The following is a 23,493-nucleotide window of genomic DNA, read 5'->3' as shown; positions in this document are numbered from 1 at the left end:
TGTTGTAACCCAACACTCGGTTGCGCATGCGTGCATAAACAAATAATCAACGCAACAATAAAACGGATTGTTTTACTGCGTACGTTTTCAGCGTCCCAATTTTTTTTTCGCGTTTAAATTATTCAAATAAACAATTGGTAATACTTTCTGCATTTGTTTTTTACATCATTCGTTTCCGTATTACGTTTAAGTTATTTTAACGCAATTTTCTTCCAAACAAATCTACTTTAACCCATTGGTAACTATAAGAGCATTTTACAGCGGCGATTTACCCACCGCCTTCCTTTTTTGTTTAATTTATTCTCCATTTTTTAATACACCTTTCTTAAAAAAGCATTCATACATTTTCTTCTACACTACCAACATAAATAAATAACCCCGAAAATATGTTTGTTTTAATTAGCGTTACAAATGAATAATCAATGCGACAATAAAACGTATTGTTTTACTGTGTACGTTTTCAGCATCCCAACTGTTCTTTTTTTTTTTCGCGTTTAAATTATAAGATATATCAAAATTTGAATTTAACTTTAAGTATTATGGTATCTATTCAGTGTGCATTTACCTAAAGTATGGCAAACCACTTATAATTCAATGGCTGTAAGTTTCTTCTTTTTTAAAAAAATAAACAATTATAAACAGTATGACTCATAGAAATCTATCTATATTCTTTTTTCATTTTAATATACTTTCATAGAAATGTTTTCTTTACGTCACAAGTGTCATCCTCATACATTAATTCAATAGCAAATATAATATACTGACCCAACGGTTCACGGGTAGTCTAATATATATATATATATATATATATATATATATATATATATATATATATATATTTGAACATTAACGTACTCTACATGCAGTACTGCTTCGCTGTATTACAGCCCATCAATGCGGCTAGGCGAGCATACCTCAAGCCAGGTTTGAAACTCGACCGGCTAGACAATGTTTCTCGTTTCTTATCGTTAAGCTAATCAGCTGCTGCTAAGATGAGTATGCGAATTAACAATGTCCAAACGCTGAAGCTCCATTTGTTTACACAAAAGCATCGCATAATACGTTAATGGTAGTTTTGTTTTTCACTTCCCAATATGCTCCGAGAAAGGGAGCATTTATTATATATATATATATATATATATATATATATATATATATATATATATATATATATATATGTATGTGTGTGTGTGTGTGTGTGTGTGTGTGTGTGTGGAACATTCATGCATATATATATATATATATATATATATATATATATATATATATATATATATATATATATATATATATATATATATATATATATATATATATATATATATATATATATATATATATATATATATATATATATATATATATATATATATATATATACACGGCATAATCACGTTGACACACCGGTTCTCGTCAGATCACCGAAGTTAAGCAACGTTGAGCCTGGCTAATACCAGATGGGTGACCATTTGGGAATTCTAGGCGCTGTATGTGCTCTCCGCTTATCTCGGCATTGTTTCCAGTCGTCTTGTACCTCAACTTGCCACTGGTATGCAACAATGTTGACTCAGGAGAGGCGTGGTTAGAGGTTGCGCAAGTCTTGCCACACAAATTTCACGCGCAGGCACCCTTACAGTGGGTATCCATAGTCTGTCAAGACTGATGGAAGCCTTCATATATATATATATATTTATATATATATATATTGTTTATTTTTGAAATATCGTTAATTTCAATGTATACCGTTTTCGTTTAACGGGTCTAGATTGTTCTGTTAAAAACCTAATCACCGTTAATTTCGAGTTAAGCTCGTAATTGGAAGGATCGGATTATTGCCTTTGGATTATTACGGACATTCTTCTTCCAATTACGGGATTTCTTTGGATTTTACTTGTACAAATGGAAATTCTTTTAACTTTCTTGAAGTTTTACATTTGGATTTTACCGTCACTGGATTTTTTTATCTTCCACCAGACTATCCATTCATGTGTAATCACCTTTTTCTTTACCATATTCCCTCTGCTTAACTTATTTTGTTTTCAAGTAAGATCTTTGACTTATTTGTTGTTTCATCAAATACTTCTGCATGCAAAATCCGATCCTGCATTTTGCTAATTCCTACCCTCTGATGAGAAGGAGAGTATTTCTTCGAAACTCCGCGGATTAAGGACTATCCATTTATCTAGTGTTTCCTTTTTAAATTAAATATGTTTTTAACTCATTTCAAAGTGTTTTTTAACATATTTCATTAACTGTTTGCTCATATATATATATATATATATATATATATATATATATATATATATATATATATATATATAGTGACAAAACCAAAAAAAAATTTAAACGTTAAAAACAAGATTTGGCGGATAATTACCCTCCTCCCTCGTGTTTTAACATGTACCATATATAATTTGTGTCAGTTCGCTTGTCGTAGGTAATCCCTGCCAATAAGTTTTTTTTTAATGTTTTATTTAATTATTTAATTATATTTTTCTCAAACAATAATTTTCTTATTCTACATTTTATTTTTCATTTATTATACTTTTTATTTTACTTTTAACGATTTAATTTTAATTATATTAGTCTTTCATTAAATTACTTTAAACGCGGTTGAGCCTCTGACGAGACATTAATATCGTCGAAACGTAAATAAATCCGTAGAGAGATTTTCTTCTGATGTTTATATAAATTTACATCTCTCTGTCTGTCTGTTTGTCTGTCTGCCTGTTTGTCTATCTATCTATCTATCTATCTATCTATCTCTCTCTCTCTCTCTCTCTCTCTCTCTCTCTCTCTGCCTCTCTCTCTCTCTCTCTCTCTCTCTCTCTATATATATATATATATATATATATATATATATATAGGCTCCTTCAGTCTTTAACATACTATGGATACCCACGAAGGGGTGCCAGCGCGTGAAATTTTTGTGGCAGGAGTTTCGCAATCCACATCACACCTCTCCTGAGTCGACATTGTTAAATACCAGTGGCAAGTGAAGTGTATGTACAGGACGACTGGAAACAAATGCCGAGATAAGCGGAGAGCACATACAGCACCTAGAATTCCCAAATGGTCACCCATCTGGTACTAACCAGGCTCAACGTTGCTTAACTTCGGTGATCGAACGAGAACCGGTGTGTCAACGCGATTATATATATATATATATATATATATATATATATATATATATATATATATATATATATATATATACTAGCAAAAGTACCCGTCGTTGACTGGGTTCAAACACATCCTACAGAAAATGGACTCTGATTTATGAAAGTATGATAGATTATGAAAAGGAAGGGTTGTAAAGAGATAGCTTCGAATTCGGGGGAATCAAAACCAAAGCAAAATATGATGAAAGTAAAAATAAAATAGATAAACCCCATAATTTATTATACCATACCTGTTCACACTGAAACACTTATCACAACATTCTGTGGATCTATATTAAAAAACCTTGTTAAACTTTGTGACATATTTCCATTCTATGGAGATCAGGCGCGAACGAATACCCCATAATTTTATTATACCATATTTCTTGAAACTGAAACATAATTATCAAAGTATACTTACGCAGATAGATATGAAAAGTCTTTATTAAAGTTTGTGCCTATTTCCATTCTATGGAGGCCAGGCGCGAACGCAGACCCCACAATTTAATTATACCATCCCTATTTAAGTTAAAACATACTTATCAAAGTATTATTATGTACATCTATATCAAAAACTCTTGTAAACATTTTTTTTTAATTTTTTAATTTTTTATTTCCAATTTCAATACTTTGTGGGCCAAGCGCGTACGCAGACCCCACAATTTTAATGAATCATCATTATGCCAGATCAAACATACCCATTCCTGTGTCTCGATACATCTTCTTCAGCTTTATATTATATATATATATATATATATATATATATATATATATATATATATATATATATATATATATATATATATATATAAATTGGTTGAGAGATTCCAACGAGAGATAGATGTATATTTTGCTATGTATTTTTAAACATTATTTTTTATTATTCCGTGTTTTGATTTTTCATTTTAAAAAAATTATCATATTTAGATCATTGTAATAATGTTTTTAAATCATGGAAATAGTTTTTAACGCGTTTCAGACGTTCTGTGAAGCGTCCTCTTCAGAAAGTATTCGAAATATAAAATATTTAAAATATATTTAAAACGTGTTCAGAATGTATAAAAGCATTTTAGCAGTCCATTTCGGTGACATGTTTCCGAGCGGTGGAAATGTCTGTCGTGTCGCGGGGTTCGAATCGTTCGACTGGTAGTAATCGTGACACCCTGCACTGAAGAATCCCGAAAGGATGAAACACTAGTGTCTGTAGGTATTTAATTATTATAGTAAAAAAATAATTATGACAGCCCCTTTAAGAAATTCGTTTCTTATCGTTGAGCACTTTCAGTTGAATTAAAAGTCGGTCAATTTAGCTCTTATGCGTAGATCATCATATAACGATTTGATCACTGTCTGCCTGACGTAATGAACATTTAAATTAAAATGTTTAAAATTCAACGCTATTTCACACGGTTAATAGTAGCCGAATGGATGTGGCCTCCGCTAATCGAGCCAGAGATGTCTCGTGTCGCGGGGTTCGAATCGTTCGACTGGTAGTAATCGTGACACCCTGCACTGAAGAATCCCGAAAGGATGAAACACTAGTGTCTGTAGGTATTTAATTATTATAGTAAAAAAATAATCATGACAGCCCCTTTAAGAAATTCGTTTCTTATCGTTGAGCACTTTCAGTTGAATTAAAAGTCGGTCAATTTAGCTCTTATGCGTAGATCATCATATAACGATTTGATCACTGTCTGCCTGACGTAATGAACATTTAAATTAAAATGTTTAAAATTCAACGCTATTTCACACGGTTAATAGTAGCCGAATGGATACGGCCTCCGCTAATCGAGCCAGAGATGTCTCGTGTCGCGGGGTTTGAATCGTTCGACTGGTAGTAATCGTGACACCCTGCACTGAAGAATCCCGAAAGGATGAAACACTAGTGTCTGTAGGTATTTAATTACTATAGTAAAAAAAATAATTATATATATATATATATATATATATATATATATATATATAGGCTGAGGAGTTAATGAAGATCTGCACTAAATATGACCTTAACCTGTGATCTTGACCTTGAAAAATTATGTGCACCATTCCTAGGTCAGATTTGGTCCATCTTCATTTTATACATACATAGGCTATGACCTTGACCTTGAAAATGTTGTGCAGTCTCCCTAGTAAGGGGACCATAAGTATGCCGGGTTTGGTCATGATAAGTCCAGTTGTGTGAGCTGTAGGAATGTTGTACACACAGACGCACACGCACACACACACACACACACACACACACACACACACACACACACACGAACGCTACTACCTACTTTAAATATATTGATAACAAATAAATGACAAAAGTCTATATCCCAAATGTCAAGATCTTGACCATATTACCATTTATTTCTTTACGTATTTTTGACATGCACAATTCTTGACAGCACCTGTTTCGTAATGCAAAATAATTCATTTGGTTATTATATCAATCAATGGATTTATTTCGTCCTCAACCCCTCGGAAGGAAAAGCATTTTTTTCATTTTAAAAGAAAATAAATGCATATAGGCAGGATTACAAAATCCAAAGAATTGGTAGAAAAATTACCTTTCTTTCATTTTGTTACGCCATGTTTAAATTTTTAAGTAAAACCACCAAATTTAAATTCCCGTATTAATAAATTGTATTTATTTTCATATACATTATTAAAAAATATTTTGTTTGATACTAGCAATTCAACCCGGCTTTGCTTGGGCCTTATGTACTGGTTGGTTGTTTTTGTTTTACGGCATATCAACCCTTTTCAGGTTATTTAATGCCGAATCCAGTTATTTTGTTTGGGAGAGATGTTGTAGTGAAGAAAAAGGGGTGGGAGCCAATCAAATTGCAGATACGTTTCTACACTATAAAGAATCTTCAAATGAGACAAAGATTCACCAGCCCAAATATAACGACAATATTCCATACATGGTCTGATAGTTGATTTGTAGAGATAGAATGTTACAATATTTTTTACTATAATGAGGTATGATCCCACACAGTCAGGAGATTCTATTTATAAACGATGCTGTTAGGAACTGACAAATCGAATTCATGTTCTGCTACCAACCAATCAGAAACCAGAATTGCTCCATAAAAATTAAACCTTTCTGTAGCAATTTTGCATATGTTTCCTTCATGTCAACATGGGAGTTTAGTTGGTTGTTTATTTAACCCATAGTTGGGACCCTAACAGGTACTACCACTCCGGGTCAGAGTGGACCTGGGGTTAATGGCAATTAAAGGGTGGCTCCACACTCCCCAAAACCCGCAAGCTGGGGCCTCACCATCGGGTGTAGTTTAAAGTCATATCCAGGACCAGCCTTATGTACTGTTCATAACGTTATGTGCATATGTATATATATGTATTAAAATGTTTGATTCATGTCCAGGTAACCTACATCTAAAATTTCAAGTGTTTAGATCCAAGTTTGATAGAGTCTACAAAGGTCAACTATTTCAACTTTGACATCCTGGCAGCCAAATTTTCGTCCAAAAACTGATTAAAATACTTGCTGCATATCTGAACTCTTTATGTAAATTTTCAAATGTTTAGACATTTATTCTTTCAATAAGTTGACATACGTAAATCTTGACAGCACCTGTTTTTAGGACAAAATCGTTCATTTAATTATTATATCAATCTATGGAAGGAAAGGCACTTATCCATTAAAAAAAAAATAAATGCATATGGGCATCATTACAAAATCCGGAAAAATAGGAAAGAAATAACATTTTTTTTCTTTTTACTGCGCCATCTTTGAATTTAAAATTAATTTTTTTCATCATTCCTTAAGTTTTCGATCGGATCGAGTGCGAAATCTCCCTGCAGTCGTTTCCCCTTTCGGATGTGGCCGTTGCTATAGGAAAGCGTTTGCTGCAAACACGCATCACAACGAAAGTGAAAATACAGAATCCATCATTACGGACATTTCGGACATTATAAAGATGTGGTCATTTCTTAGAGGTTGAACAGCTGCTATGAAAATGTGATTTCAAACTTTAAACGCGACAAACTGACAGAAATTTTTTTTTTTTAAAGAAGCTTGGACGTATAGGAAATAACATGCGTCTATTTAGTCTGTGTCTGGTGGAAAAATTTTAACTCAAACGTGACAGATCAAAGAAATCTTAATGGACTGTTTTATTTTTCTATTTATTAACTGTTTTATTCTTTTTATCAAACAAAAATAGAACTTTTATAATGAAATATATATTATGGACTGTTTTTTCAAACTTCGAAATTTTAAAATTAAAGTTTTATTTAAAAAAAAAAAAAAAAGTGTTTTTTTTTTCGAGATTTTTTTTTTTCATCATTTAACAATTTTAAATTTTATTCAACAATGAAATGATTAAAAAAAACGAAACTTTTCGTTAAATATATTTTAAAAAATTATTATAAAATATCTATAAAATCTATTTTTACGCCTGTAAAAGTTTGTTGAAAGTTCAAATAAAGTTTATAATTTAATTGAAAAAAAAACACCTCGTCTTTTTTTTTTTTTTAACTAACTTTAATTTTAAAATTTCGATGTTTGAAAAACAGTCCCTAATATATATGTCATTATAAAAGTTCTATTTTTGTTTGATAAAAAGAATAAAACAGTTATTAAAAAGTTCTGTAAATATGTTAAAACGCACTCAGAAAGACACCAATTTATTTAAACATCTTTTAAAACATCTTGCTCGCGAATATTCGTCAAAATTTAATATTTAAAAATATTATTTTAAAAATATATCAATTGTCGGGTTTGTATTACTGTACACATAGATTCGAAAAAGTTGTCAAAAAAAAACAAATATATAACAAATAAATATTATCAAAGGCAAGATAAGTTACTTTTCTACCAAATTGGATACATTTGTTTTTTTTTTTTTTTGTTTTTATTCAATGTAACATGTTTATTCAGCTCGAAAAACATGCAGTGTTTACCGATGTATTGGAAAATTCAAAATTGCGCCCGACACTCTCTTTAACATGGTAAGTTTGGGAAAAGATGTTATAAATAATAAACTAGACAAAATACTATTAAAAAACACCGAATATATGTCAACTTATGTCACGTTAACATATAATGAGCGAATTTCTAACAGTATTTTGTCTAGTTTATTATTTATAACATCTTTTCCTGAACTTACCGTGTTTAAGAGCGTGTCGGGCGCCGTTTTGAATTTTCCAATACATCGGTAAACAATGTATGTTTTTCGAGCTGAATAAGCATGTTATTGTTACATTGAATAAAAACACAAAAAATATATCCAGTTAGGTAGAAAAGTAACTTATCTTGCCTTTGATAACATTTATTTGTTATATATTTGTTTTTTGACAACTTTTTCGAATCTATGTGTACAGTAATACAAACCCCAATTGTCTCTGAAGTTAATGTTTTAAAGAATATTTAAATAAATATTGAATTGTCTTAAAAACGCACACAGAACCCCCCCCCCCAAAAAAAAAAAACACGGTACATAAAAATCAATCTTGGTCGCAAAAATCCGAAACAGAAAGAGACACCCATTTATTTAAATATCTTTTCTTTAAATACGTTCGTTTTGTTACCTACTTTTTAAAAAAAATGTTTTGTAAATATATATTTTTTCTTTTAAATCTTCAAAAGTTTTGTAAATATATATTTTTTTTTAATTGCTAGCGAATATTCGAGCATGTTTGCTATTTGACGTGTTTACAAACAACCGACGCCATGTGCTTGCGCCAGTGTCAAGGTCGAATCACCGGTGTTAGTTGAAATGCGCGCCGGTCGCCGCCAGGCGGCGTCGTCTGCTACAGGGTATCTATTCTTTACTTGATCCGAAAATACTATTTTAAATTTACACTTGCCAGACCCGCAAAAAATGCTATTTAAGCATGACAAACCAATGAAAATGCTACTTCAAATTTACGTGTGCCAGACCAAAAATGTTATTTAACATTTGTGTGTGACAAACCAATAGAAATGCTATTTTAAATTTATGCTTAACAGACCTAAAACAAAATACCATTTCAAATTTATGTAGGAGAGCAGGAGAGCAGGAGGACGGCAGGACAAACCAACAAATATACGGCCCAACGAACTAAGTATCTTATTGGAATATCATGAACTCATCTTAAATTAAGATACGTCCATTCATTCTGCATGTTTAAAAGTGTGACAGACGAATATATGATCGGACAGACAGATCAATGGACCAAATACGGACAGAGCCTCTGTTTCGGCGCATCCAAAGTATGCATGGAAGTTTAAAGATTTACAGTTTTTTTGTTTTTTTTTTTTGGGGGGGGGCGGTCGACTCCAGTTTCTCAAGCAGTCATAGGATAATCTCTCTATCTACCTGTCTCTCTCTCTCTCTCTCTCTCTTTCTCTCTCTCTCTCTCTCTCTATATATATATATATATATATATATATATATATATACATAATATATGTGTATATATATATACATCATATATATATCAAAGAAATCTTACATCATATATATATACATCATATATGTGTATATATATACATCATATATATATATATATATATATATATATATATATACATAATATATGTGTATATATATACATCATATATATACATCATATATATATATATATGATATATATGTATATATATACATCATATATATATACATGATATATATGTATATATATATATACATCATATATATATGCATCATATATATATACATCATATATATGTATATATATACATCATATATATATATATATCACATATATGTATATATATACATCATATATATATACATCGTATATATATATGCATCATATATATATACATCATATATATACATCATATATATATATCACATATATGTATATATATATACATCATATATATATACATCATATATATATATATACATCATATATATATATATACATCATATATATATATACATTATTATATATATATATATATATATATATATATATATATATATATATATATATATATATATATATATATACTAGCAAAGATACCCGTAAAAATATGATCGAACAGACAGATCAATTGACCAAATCCGGCCAGAGTTTCTGTTTCGGCACATCCAAAGTATGCATAAAAGTTTAAAGTTTTACGGAATTTTTTTTTTTTTTTCGAGTCCCGTTTCTCAATCAATCATAGCATGATTATGTATGCTGTCCACCTTTCGGACTGGAAAGGTCATTTGTTGACCGAAAACGCTCCGAACAAAAAAGAAAAAACAAAAAAACATGATGCCAAAATCGAAGTGATGCCGTTAACACGGCCGATGCATTGGAATCAGCAAGCGTTATTCGAGTCTCGTTCGATCCATCGTGAACATCGTTAATCTTCTTCTCGTTTTCCGATCAGGTGTAAAGGAATATATTCGGTTGACCTAGCTGCGTGGTCTTGGCTGCCCAACGCAGTACAATCGGAATCACATGGGTTAAATGGGCAGGAGGTTACTTAAGTGGAATTGATTAGCTAAGCTCAACAAGTATTTGTTTGCATTAAACTTGAAGACGACCCGTTGTAATCGGTTGGGAAGCAGTCGCGTGGTATTTTGTTCCACAAATGAGATGTTCTTGGAAAGAAACTTTGTTCATGGTGTTCCGTTTAGTTTTTTTGCTACGGAAAAGGAAGACAAGTAAGTTCTTTACTGCGGCTGTAGCAAGCATGAAAAGTAATATGGTTAAGCTTAAACATGGAAAAGTAAAAGACTAGTTGTTAAAACTGGAAAAGAAAAAAAAAACAAAACAAGCTATTCCAGGAAAAAATATTTATAACTTAAAATATTGCAGCATTAAGAATTGATTATATAATGTTATAAATCGAATTTTTTTTTTTTAAGTCTTAATGCTCTAATATATATATATATATATATATATATATATATATATATATATATATATATATAGATAGATAGATAGATAGATAGATAGATAGATAGATAGATAGTCTAAAGAAGCTTTGAATAAAAAATTCAAAAATAAAAATAAAGAATGCAGTTTGAATTCCCGGGAGAAAAAAAAATTAACTTTAATCTATCGCAGACTTAGCACCTACATAATCCGACTTCAAAAAGTTTATAATGACAAAAGAGAATTCATTTATATAAGGATGAAAGAAAGAAAGAAAGAAAAAAAGAAAAAAAAAAAAAAAGGCATTAACTAAAATTGTTAAAAAGAAATAGACTTAGCATTTGCATAAGCCGATTTCGCAAATGTCTTCAATTTTAAAACAGAATTTAACTACATAAGGATGAAAGTAGAAAATTGGAATTAAAATTTTGTAAATAGAAAACGGGGATCATCAGCTGTTTACTATGTAGCTGTTTCGGAGATTTAAAAACAGGACAGCTGTTAAATACATGGCTCTTCAGTCGATATAATACCACTTCCCCAATTAAAAAAAAAATGTAAAATAATACGATTACTATTTTTACTAATATATGAAAAGAAAATATATAAATAAAATAAAAAAATAAACTATTAATAATATATTTATCTATATTTTATCATAAGTTTTGGTTTCAGTTTCAATTCAAGCTGATGCACTCAAGTCATATGGATATTTTTTTTTACTTTTGAAATCGCAACTATAAAAATTTTTTTTTTTTTACAAGGTGGTCACCACTTATCAAGGCCTTGAAGCCACTCAGGGATAAGGGTTATTGTAAGTACAGTACGTTAGTGTGGATAATTTTTTTTTTTTTTACATAGGCGTCACCACTTATCAAGGCCGATCGGCGACTCAAGGATAAGGGTTAAAGAGTGTAGAGTAGTCAAAAGGACAATATAGTAATCGATATTAATGGAAGTTCCGTAAATTTGTTAACGTAAGTGGAACGGCTCATCAGAAACTTGTTTACGTTGGACTTGAAGACAACCATATTATAGACAGCTGGAAAGCAGGAAAACGGAACACAATTCCACAGGCGTGCAGTTCTAAGAAAGAAGCTTTGATCATGGAATCTATGTTTAGGTTTAGGCACAGATAAAGAGTGGGGAAAATTATTGATAATGTTTTCAGCTAGTCAAGTGTTTTTGTGAAAGTTTGGCGAGGGGGGACCATAGATTGAAGCTCAGTTGAACACTTTCCATGAAAATAACGATAAAGCAGAGACAAACTCGCAACATCTCTTCTGTGAAATAGAGGTTGCAGTGAAGAGAAAAGGACATCTCCCACCAGGCCACGAAGTCTATTTTTAACCCTATCAAGGCAGGATAAGTCTTTTCTAGCAGCTCCTGCCCATATGTGGCAACAGTACTCCATCCTTGGACGTATTTGGCTCTTATATAGATAGAGAATTGCATCAGCAGTGAGATATCTACTGGATCTATAGAAGGATCCGACCATTTTCCCAGCGGCCTTGGCAACAGATTTGATGTACGTATTCCATTTAAGATCAGGAGTAAAGGTCAAGCCCAGAAGCCTGTCAAAACTTGAGGCCTCCCCAAGACGAGAGCCATTCATTTTAATTGATGCCAGATGGGGATCAGAACGTTGATGATGTAAAGATAGAATTGATAGAACATTAACTCTATAATAATATATACAAAATCTGCAAGAATTAAAATATCATATTTAAGCGTACTTTAAGGCCGGGCGTCCCTGCTAGCTTAGATAAATACTTTTGCAGTTTTAACAAAAGAGCTACAATCATGTCAGAGCGTCTCCATCAACGCCAAACATCTACAGAATGCCAACATCAATATATTACGTATGAATGAGTCTTCCTGTGGAATTTCCACAGGTCCCGCTAGTGAAATTGATTTATGACTTTATTATAACGGATATCATAACTTAGTATATGTGCACTGGCAGGGAGACCCAATATCAAATGATAATCAAGGAAGGTTTCACACTCCCATATTTTTGTCATCGAAAGTTGTGAAATCGCCCATTTTATTCCAATCAAACCTGCTCTAGTTGGGGACCCATCACGGTGCACCAGAAGGAAGCTTCACATGCCTCCTGGCAGTGACTTAGTCAACAATACATTATAGTCTACATTGCACTGTAGAGAATTTACTGTTGATAATTTTATTTTTCATTCATAACAACTTGAATTGAAGCTTAAAATCAAGTCAAGTATTATGTTTTAATATTTTTTATATTTTTTTATTACATTTTGACTCCAAACAAGGCATATTGCCAATTTAATGTAGGGGGCTACTATCAGGGACCTAAGTTCCAGGGGTACTATGTCGGGAGTTTAGCAGCAAGTTGTCTGTTCACATTACACATGAACTTCTGCATGTCAGTACAGTTGGGGGAGCAGGAAACCGGAAGAGAATCCCAAAGTCCTGCCGTTCTGGAGAAAAGCTATTCGAGTAAAAGGCTTTTGTACATCTAGGGATCTCAACTGTGTAGGGGTGGGACTATGCTGCTTCTCGGGTTTGTCGGGGGTATTTTCGTCGAGGGGGTACAAGTGCTTGTAGTTCGTCAGAGCATCCACCATTAAATTAAAACAGGCAGAGGGATGCAACATTTCGTCGGTGGGATAGAGGCTGAAGTTTAGATGACAGTTCAGGACCTATTAGGTTGACGACTCTCTTTTGAACCCTGTCCAGGAGTGAGAAACAAGTAGCAGATGCATGTACCAGCCCAAATGTGACAACAGTACACCATACATGGGCGAATGGTGGCTTTGTAGAGGTACAGGATACATTCAGGCGTAAGTAACTTCCTAGCACGATAGAGAGAGCCCACCTTCTTTGAAGCAGCCTTAGCAATGATCTCAATGTATCTATTCCAATTAATTATGTTCAAAACAGAAACCTACTGTTGATTTTATATGCCTAACCTTTCTGCTGGTGCAGTGATAATGGCTTGAATTTAAGTTTAATATGAAAAAGTCAAGTGTTATGTTGCAATGGAGCTTTAAGCAGAAAAATTCATTTCGAATGCACCCCTGTCATATCAAAGAATCTATTCTTTATTTTATATATTGTGCTTTTCGCCTTGTGTGATAATAAAACTTCTCAAATGCACGTGTGATGTTAGGCTGTGTAAGGTGTTAACTTGGTCAAAATCGCCTGTTCCTTCTTTCATCGGATTGTGTCGATTATTGATTATCGATACTTATCGAAGACATTCCGATAAAAAAAAACTATCTAAGAACACTGCCAGACACATAAAATACTTTTGTGTGAAATTTCATAAAAATTGGCCCAGTCGTTTTCGAGTGCATAGGTAACGAACTCACACACACACACACGCAAGCACACACATACATACAAGCACACACATAAACAAGCACGCATACACACGCACGCACACCACACAAACAAATACACACACAACTGCACGCCTGTGGAACTGTCTTCCGTTTTCCTGCTTTCCAGCTGACTACAATATGGTTGTCTTCAAGTTCAATGTAAACAAGTTCTTGATAAGCCGTTCCCCTTAAGTTAACAAATTTACTGAATTTCCATTCCTGACCGTTGCACACTCTTTATCCCTTATACTCGCGTGGCCCCCCCCACACACAAGCACACACACACACACACACACACACACACACACACACAAGAACACACACACACACACACACACACAAGCACACACACACACACACAAGCACACACAAGAACACACACACACAAGAACACACACACACAAGCACACACACACAAGAACACACACAAACACACAAGAAAACTCACAAACAAACACACACACAAGAGAACACACACACACACACACAAACACACACAAACACACACACACAAGAAAACTCGCAAAAAAACACACACACAAAAGAAAACTCACAAACAAACACACACACACACACACAAGAAAACACACACACACAAACACACATAAGAACACACACAAACAAACACACACACAAGCACACACACAAGAACACACACACACACACAAACACACACACAAACACATGCACACACACACAAGAACACACACACACAAACACGCACACAAGAACACACACACAAACACACACAAGAACACACACACACAAGAACACACACACAAACACACACAAGAACACACACAAGAACACACACACAAGCACACACAAACACACACAAGAACACACGCACACACACAAACACAAACACACACACACATACAAAGTTCCTTTTATATAAAAGTAGAGGCACATAATGAAGTGTTTACAACAAGCATTGCGTTTCCAAATTAAATAACCTGAAAAGGGTTGCTATGCCAAATAAAAATAGAAAAATAATTATTTGATCATCTGTCGCATGTGACCTTCTTTCCTTCCCCCCTCCCACTCTTTCCATCATCATCCAACAGTTGATAGAGCCCGATCGTGCGTGAGGGTACCGTACCCCCCCCCCCATACACACACACTTTACTTCCCACCCGCCTTGATCTTGGCATGCACTGGTCTTGGAATCAGTCCAGGGTCATTAGACAACGACCACCACCACCACCACCACCACCACCGCCACCACAACGAGGAGAATCTTGATGAGCATTCAATTGACGAGACGTGGCTTAGGATGTGGCTATGTGCTACGTCACGGCTTTATACTTTTGCCGCATTCAAAGACGAAGCGAATCACTCGTGGTGAAATACTTTATCAATTAAGCCAGATGAGATGGAACTTCAATTGGTGCTATGACCTCAACGTAGACAGAATGGCCCTAGGAGACAGGAGGGAACTTGTTATAAGTGGCAGCAACATTGAATGTTGTTGTTATGCATTGATTCTCGATTAGCCAATCTCCCCCCCTACTCCCCTTTCTCTCTCTTTAAAAAACAGTCTAAAGTATTAAATAAAGGAAAGAACTGAAATATTAGAAGAGTTAATTTTAAGGAAAAGGGAATACCATCACAAGTGGTAATTCTATTTAATTCGTAGTCTTATGTGTGTATATATCAATTAATGAAAGACACTAGAATCTACAGCAAGCGGTGGGGAAAAAAATAAATGTGTGTGCGTAGACAATCCAGACAAGCAGTTATCCTTTCACCCCGTCCCATATATTGGAAGCATCAGTTTTTTGGCCAGAAGTTTCCTCCACTTATTTTATCGGTCTACGTCCATTCATCAGTCTCCAGCTGCATGTGTACGCAGTCTTTAAACGTGTGTGCGTATTGTGTACAGGTACGTATAGAAGCATATCTGGTAGTGTGCGGGTGTACATGCATGTATGTTCACATATGCGAGTTTGTACGTAGGGTGCGTGTTTTTTGGGTTTTTTTTTTACAAGGTATTCGCCACTTATCAAGGCCCGGAAGCCACTCGGGGATAAGGTTATTGCGTCAATCAATGGGATAGTATCGTAGTAATCGTTAGTATTGGAGATTTGATAAAGTGTCTTATTTAAGGGGGCGGTTCATCAGGAATTTGTTTATGTTGGACTTGAAGACATCCAGGCTTTAGTCAGGTGGGAAACAGGCAAACAGAATAGAGTTCCACAGGTGTGCACTTCTAATCTAATGGAATCTACGTTTTGGTTTTGGCATAGATAAAGAGTGGGGAAAATTATTGACAGTGTTTTCAGCTAGACGGGTGTTTTTCGTGAAAGATTGGCAAGGGGGAACCAGAGATTGGAGCTCAGACGAGCTCTTCCTATGGAAGTAACGATAAAACAAAGACAGGCTGGCAACGACTTTCCTGTGGGAGAGAGGTTGCAGGGAAGAGAAAAGGGCATCCTCCACTAAGCTACAAAGCCTATTCTGTACTCTGTCAAGGCAGGATAGGCTATTTTAGAAGCTCTTGCCCAGATGTGGCAGCAGTACTCCATCCTTGGACGGACTTGGTTTTTATATAGATAGAGAATTTTTTTTCCTACAATTTTTCCAGCGATCTTAGTAACTGAATTGATGTACGTGTTCCATTTCAGATCAGGAGTAAAGGTCAAGCCCGGAAGCTTATCAAAACATGGAGCTTCTCTTAGACGAGAGCCATCTATTTCAATTGATGCCAGATCAGAGCGTTGATGTCCAATTCAACATTTTATGAAATTTTGAATAGAGGCCATACAAGTTGATGACTATTCCAAGTCATATATATATATATGTATGTACAAGCAAACAGTTAATAAAATATGTTAAAAAACACTTTGGAATGAGTTAAAAACATATTTAATCTGAAAAGGAAACACTAGATAAGTGGATAGTCCTTAATCCGCGGAGTTTCGAAGAAATACTTCCCTTCTCATCAGAGGCTAGGAATTAGCAAAATGCGGGATCGAATTTTGCATGCAAAAGTATTTGATGAAACAACAAGTAAGTCAAAGATCTTACTTGAAAACAAAATAAGTTAAGCAGAGGGAATATGGTAAAGAAAAAGGTGATTACACATGAATGGATAGTCTGGTGGAAAATAAATAATCCAATAACAGTAAGTTATATATTTGGATTTTACCGTCACTGGATTATTTATTTTCCACCAGACTATCCATTGATGTGTAATCACCTTTTTCTTCACCATATTCCCTCTGCTTCACTTTTTTGTTATCAACTAAGATCTTTGACTCACTTGTTGTTTCATCAAATACTTTTGCATGCAAAATCTAATCCCACATTTTGCTAATTCCTACCCTCTGATGAGAAGGAAAGTATTTCTTCGAAACTCCGCGGATTAAGAACTATCCATTTATATAGTGTTTCCTTTTCAGATTAAATATGTTTTTAACTCATTTCAAAGTGTTTTTTAACATGTTTTATTAACAGTTTGCTCGTATTATAAGCTCTATTTCTTATTTGATTTTATCGAGCTTTTACATCTGGCTGAGATAAGTTTATAAATATTAATTCTTTAATACTTATAATATACTTTAATTTTACCATCTTGGATAATTTTGGTAAATTTAATTGTAATTTTTATTTTATCTCTCTCTCTCTCTATATATATATATATATATATATATATATATATATATATATATATGTTCGTATTCGGATAGATCTCGTTGGCTATACCCGTGCTCCTCCTGCTGCTAACCCTTCCTGCCCTGCACTCATGTTTCCATCATTCAAACTGAAGAAGACCGAAGGATCGGTCGAAAATGTGCTTTTAAAAGAAACATTTTCGTTTTTTCAAAAGACTTTTTTTATTCCTACACGTCAACACATATGAAATAAATACAGAAAAGATATAAACATTTATATATTTTTCGTATTGATTCTTTATCAATACACACACAGAGACACACAATGCCTATTATATTTATATATTTGAATGCCTACTAGACACTGTTCTCGAGTGTCTAAGGTCTCTCTGTACAGGGGTTTGTCAGAACAACCTGGCATGAGGATACTTTTCCATAGAAGTAAACCCTGACCAAATATTCAAAATCACATTTCGTATTCGCAACCCAAATAAGATCTCACTATGGCTAACCCACATTAGCTTTTATGAGGAATGGTGCACCTCTCCAAGTGATGTTACCTCAAGTAATAGCACAAAGCTGGATACTCCACCAGACTAGATAAATTCTTGTCCTGGAATCCAGTAAGACCAAGAGACCAAAATGAAAGATATACTACAACATTTAAAAAATGGTTAATTGGGGAGAGGAAAGTTATGTTCTCAATTTCTTTACTAACTCAGTGTTTGAGAGATAAAGAACTTGAATGGAACATTCGAATATCTATGTATCTCATATAGAGTTCAAGTGTTAGCCCCAGATCGTGGGCCCCTTGATTTCTGAGAACTTCGAATGAAGTAAAAACACACACACACACACACACACACACACACACACACACACAGATATATATATATATATATATGCATATATTCTTATTATTTGTTTTACATGAGCATTAATATGTCGCTACACATTCATGAGTATGTTTCCGTCAGCCAGTTACAAGTAACTAGAGACCTTTTCAGGCGATATTGCTTTACAAAAGTCGCGTCCACAATATATATATATATATATATATATATATATATATATATATATATATATATATATATATATATATATATATGTATATATATATATGTATATGTATATATATATATATATACATATATATATATATATATATATGTATATATATATATGTATATGTATATATATATATATACATATATATATATATATATATATATATATATATATATATATATATATATATATATATATTTTTTAAACAATATATATTGGTAAAAAAAGGAAAATTATCTCCAACTCGCATTTAGGTAAAAATGCACTTTCGTATAAATAATTGAATTCATTCAAAAGTCTCGCAAACAAAAACAAATAAATAACACGTACATAAAACGCAGCACATCCAGCAGGCGCGCAAGTCAGCCCAGGGGTAGATGGCTTGAGTTTCTACCCATGGGGGTCTTATTTCGAATCTCACTAGATTCAGCCACTCTGATAAGTCGTAGACGACGAAACACATGTCAGTGGACAATTATATTTTAAAAGCAATATGGAGGTACCAAATTGGTTAAAGGGAAAATTATTCCCAACTCGCATTTAGGTTAAAATGCACTTTCGTAAATAATTGAATTCATTCAAAACAATTAAAATAACATCTACGTAAATTGCGATATATCCTGACAGTCATCGAGGTGGGCGAGTGATAAGAGTTAAGGCTTTTTTTTTTTTTTTTTTTTACATGGGGGTCACCACTTATCAAGGCCCGGAGGCCACTCAGGGATAAGGGTTATTGCGTGTACAGTAATCAATGAGATAGTATTGTAGTAATCATTAGTATTGGCGAGGGAGGGACGAGAGATTGGAGCTCAGACGAGCACTTGCCATGGAAATAACAAGGCTTACCATGAGGTCCTGATTTCGAATCTCCTTAAATTCAGGCACTTTGATGAGTCATAGACGACGAAACATGTGTCAGTGGGTAATTATATTTTAAAAACAATATATATATATATACATATATATATATATATATAATTGTACAGAAGTTCAGAGAAACATTGGTACCGTCCGTTTCAAGCTCTTATATCGAAAAAGTTTTTCTTTATAATCGAGCACTTTGTTGGAATTCTTTCCCATAAAAAACAGTAAACAAATATATATATATATATATATATATATATATATATATATATATATATATATATATATATATATATATATATAGTCTTGGAAGTTTTTAACCTTTAAAACTATACAAAAAAAATAAAAAAATATTTTTTATCATTCGTTAGAAAACTATTTAGTCTGTAAGTCATTCAATCACCTGCAATCACTGCATTAACTTGCTCTCTCGAATTCACTATAGTACCAGTAATAATTTATTTTTTAAAGGGTCATCAGTTTCGGGGATTTAAAAACAAAACAATATATTACGTCATAGCTCCCCAGCAGTGTTGATCAAACACAACCTCCCTTAATCTTATGAAAAAAAAAAAAAACATGTTACAAATATCAGATCTAGTTCCCTATTCTTAATTACTTTATCTAACCTATTCATGTTATAAAAATGAATTTTTTACCTGTGAGATTCATGTTTCCAAATTCAAAATATATATATATATATATATATATATATATATATATATATATATATATATATATGATGAAAATAATGGAAATAGTATTCCGACAAAATAGAGAAAATAAAAAGGAACAAACCGTATTATGTGTTCATCAACGTTTCGTCTTTATTTCATCCAGAGGAAGTCTCGAAATAAAGACGAAAACGTTGATGAACACATAATACGGTTATGTTCCTTTTTATTTTATATATATATATATATATATATATATATTGCTTTTTATTTGTTTTTACATAAGCAGTAATATGTTGCTACACAGTCATGAGCATGTTTCGGTCAGCTAGTTACCAGTAACTAGAGATCTCTTCAGGCGATACAGCTTATACGAAAGCAAAGTTTGCAATGAAAATATCAGGTCTTCACCATCACAGGGAATAAATATCAGGAGGTTCCCTCAAATGTTGTTAAAAATAGAAACAAGGGATAAGATTTGGTTTTATGTAAAGAAGACTAAATAGATTAATTATACCTTGCTCTACTTCGATATTGAGCACTCTCATATTAACCTCGTTAAGCTTCCTTAGTTGCTTTACCTCTGTAAAATAATAACCTCAGATTATATATATTTTGCCAATTATTTCACAAGAAAGCAACTAAAATATTGACCCCTTCTCTGTTTTGTTGATTTTCCTAGCAAAGGAGGGTGGGGTGGCAGGTGGTCTATCATATTTCTTCAGAACCTAATAATAACTACAGATTGAAACACTTATTCAATGATATATATATATATATATATATATATATATATATATATATATATATATATATATATATATATATATTTCTGGCAGAGGAGGTCTATCATATTCGCTTTACTAAAACCAGGCTGACCTTCATCCCTGTCTTCTCCATCCACCCACATTCAGCCAAAGGCAATTTGCTTTCTCAATCCTCAAGGGAGACCCAGGACGGAAAAGACAGCGCCAGGAAGGGGAAGGGAGAAAGCTTTCTTCGTGATTGGTTGCTTTTTTGTATTCGAAGGTTTGAAAGTTTGCCTTCTTAGGTGCGTCCTAGTGTCCGCGTAAGAGGCTTCATCTGTTGGTTAGCGCATCAGTCTGTCACGCTTTAGCAATTTTGTTGGTCTGTCACGTTTGGATGGACGTGTCTTAAAAATGTCCATTTCCTTTACACACACAAAAGCACACATGTACACACATACACACACACAGACAAACACGCACGCAAACAGACAAAAATAATCACACAAAGAAACACGCATCTTATTCACACAGTAAAACAAGCGTACACGGAATCACACACGTGGGAATATTCACACATAAGGGAAAATTATTAGATTCAAACCAAAATTAATATAAAAACAAACACACACAAACACACACATAAACACAAACACAAAGCCACATATAATCACAAAGATACACACTACATACACAGAGACAAACATATACCAATGCATACGCACCACACACACACACACACACATAGACAAACGCAAAGGCACAGTCAAACAGAGACAAACATACACAGTAACGCATACATGCAAACATATAAAGACAGAAAAATACAGACAAAAAACACATATGCATACACATAAACGCACACACATACAAAGATAATGACACACCCATAAGCAAACAAATGCAACTACATTAATACAAACACAAGTAAAAACACACATACAGGTCAACACACGCATAAAGAAACACACACACACACATACATACACATATATAGAGAAATATAAAAACAGCTGAAGCACAAATATAGATACAAACACACACACACACACACACACACATACAGAGAACTTGAATGCCTACTAGACACTATCCTCGAGTGTCTAAGGCCTCTCTGTACAAGGGTTTGTCAGAACAACCTGGCATGAGCATACTTTTCCCTAGAAGTAAACCCTGACCAAAAATCACATTTTGTATTCGCAGCCCAAATAAGCTCTCCTCACTATGGCTAACTTACAGTAGCTTTTACGAGGAATGGTGCAGAAACACTAGAGGATGACCTCCAATCCGTAGTGGAATGGGGACAAAAACGGTTGGTCACATTCAATGCTGCCAAGACTAAGCTTGTTTCCTTCAATAACTACAAGAAACCTTCTCTACCACCAATAGCAATGGCCAAGAACACATTACCTGAAAATACTTCTTTTAAACTCCTCAGCCTAACGTTTACAGGGAACATGAACTGGAATAGATACATTGAGAGCATTGCCAAGGCTGCTGCAAAGAAGGTGGGATCTCTCTATCGTGCTAGAATACTTATGTCTGAGAGTATCCTGTACCTCTATAAGGCCACCAGTGTGGAGTACTGTTGTCACATTTAGGCTGGTGCATCTGCTGCTTGTCTCTCACTCCTGGACAGGGTTCAAAAGAGAGTCGCCGACCTGATAGGTCCTGAACTGTAATCTAGGCTTCAGCCTCTGTCCCATCGACGAAATGTTGCATCCCTCTGTTTGTTCTACAAATACTTTAATGGTGAATGCTCTGACGAACTGCAAACACTTGTACCTCCCCGACGTAACTACCCCCGACAAACCCGACAAGCTACTAAGTCTCATCCCTTTACAGTAGAGATCCCTAGGAGCAAGAAAGCCTTTTACTCCAATAGTTTCTTCCCCAGAACTGCGGGTCTTTAGAACTCCCTTCCGGGATTCTGCTTTCCCAACTGTACTGATATGCAGAAGTTCAAGTATAATGTGAACAAACATCTTGCTACTCATCTCTCTTCATAATGCCCCTGCAACTTATGCCCCCGACAGTAGCCCCCTACTTCAAAGTGGCACTGTGCCTTGTTTGAGGTGAAAATTGATTTTAAAAAAAAACCTTCTCCAAGTAATGTTACCTCCAGTAACAGCACGAAGCTGGATACTCCACCAGACTAGATAAATTCT

At 33.8% G+C, this 23,493-nt stretch overlaps 2 pseudogenes; one reads left to right on the top strand and one right to left on the bottom strand.

Moving 5' to 3' along the window:
• Positions 1–1,377: 1,377 nt before the first annotated feature.
• LOC145268974 (5S ribosomal RNA) lies at positions 1,378–1,494 on the top strand (annotated as a pseudogene).
• Positions 1,495–3,047: 1,553 nt separating this feature from the next.
• On the bottom strand, positions 3,048–3,165 carry LOC145268986 (5S ribosomal RNA; annotated as a pseudogene).
• Positions 3,166–23,493: the final 20,328 nt, after the last annotated feature.

Source organism: Euprymna scolopes, chromosome 44 (genome assembly GCF_053919585.1).
Source record: "Euprymna scolopes isolate OS-2025 chromosome 44, ASM5391958v1, whole genome shotgun sequence".
NCBI classification, from domain to species: domain Eukaryota; kingdom Metazoa; phylum Mollusca; class Cephalopoda; order Sepiida; family Sepiolidae; genus Euprymna; species Euprymna scolopes.
This window is presented reverse-complemented; position numbering and strand designations above follow the sequence as displayed.